Source organism: Myodes glareolus, chromosome 16, assembly GCF_982192425.1.
Source record: "Myodes glareolus chromosome 16, mMyoGla1.1, whole genome shotgun sequence".
In the NCBI taxonomy this organism is placed as follows: Eukaryota; Metazoa; Chordata; class Mammalia; order Rodentia; family Cricetidae; genus Myodes; species Myodes glareolus.
The window spans coordinates 60,851,306-60,852,677 of record NC_142041.1 but is presented as its reverse complement, the minus strand read 5'-3'; the positions used below and the strand labels follow the sequence as shown (position 1 = coordinate 60,852,677).

Genomic DNA, 1,372 nt, shown 5'->3' with positions numbered 1-1,372 from the left:
TTCTCTGGTCGGTCTTGCTGGCACCCAGATGTATGTCAGCATTCCTAGAAAAACATAAACAAAACTCTCCTCCCAAATAAACATTTAAGAGTACTAAAAACTCTCAGTGTAAAAATTCAGCACAATCAGTACTGGAAGTAGGCTGGTTTTGAACTTAGAGACCTGTAGGTCTCTGCTTCAAAAAGCAAATCTTGTTTGCCTGTACCAGCAAAATTTTGAATTAAAAATTAAGTGTAAAGAATGCAAGAGAAATCCTTTCTCTGGGGGAAGCTGTCACTGGTAGTCCCCCTCTTTGTCTAATAACCAAAACAGTTGTCACTGGGAATTGAACTCATGACCTTTGGAAGAGCAGTCAGTGCTCTTAACCTCTGAGCCATCTCTCCAGTTCCCCTATTCAGATGGAAAAACCTCTAGGTAGCATTGTTTTATTCCACCCGTTGCCAGAGGCAATAGGTAATGGTAACCAGGTTGACGCGCCTTTATTATGATAATTAGGACCAGTTCTGCCTGAAGTTTATGAGGGAAAATGGACGTCGGCATTCGATCTGACTACTTCCTGCTGACAAAGGGACGTTGTGAATTTTGGGGGGATAAATGTTTTTATCTGACTGAATTTTTGGCGACCTTGGCTGAGGGCGGCGGCAGCAGCAGCGGACGGCGACAGCTCCGTCTCTCTGAGGCCCATTGTGGCGCGCTCCGCATGGCCCAAAGGCATGGCTCTGCCCCGGGCCGTGCGAGGCTCGCCGGTTATCCTGTATCTGCAATCTGTGCACCCTGCCTCGCCTCAGGCAATGAACTCGCACCGCCGACTGTGAGTCTTTTTCAAGCTCCGGCGAGGGGGGGGCTCTCCTGCCCGGTCGGCCGGTGCGCGCGTGGAGGGCCCGGTTAGGGCCGCAGGGGGGCCCCAGTCTCAGACCTTCCCAGGGGCCGGGGAGTGACGAGCACTCAGCACGTGGCCCCGCCAGTGAGCTTCCTCCGCTCGCCCATGTTGCTATGGAAACGCGGTTTTTCCGCAGAGCCGATTCAGCTCCTCTCTGCCTTCTATGGCGCCGCTGCTCACCACGCAGCTTCTGCCTCAGTCAGGCAAGTCCGCTCAGGTGCTGAAAAAGTCCTCCAAAAACCATAGCCCCGCCAGAAGGCCGGGACATATAGCCTCTGATGTCACACGGACTTTAGCCTGCCCATGTCGCCACAGTGACCTGGCCTTTCGTAGGCCTCTGTGGACTCCAGCAAACTCCCTGCCAGCAACTGGTTAGCATGGCCACGCCTCCCGAACGAGCTAGCACTCTCCAGTGCAATTTTGTGTCTCCCTCCTGAGTAGCTGGGATTACAGGTGTGCACCACCGTGCCAGCCCATTTCCTCAATCAAAAT

At 53.1% G+C, this 1,372-nt stretch overlaps 1 pseudogene; it reads right to left on the bottom strand.

Moving 5' to 3' along the window:
* Positions 1-739: 739 nt before the first annotated feature.
* On the bottom strand, positions 740-980 carry LOC148119592 (Nuclear RNase P; annotated as a pseudogene).
* Positions 981-1,372: the final 392 nt, after the last annotated feature.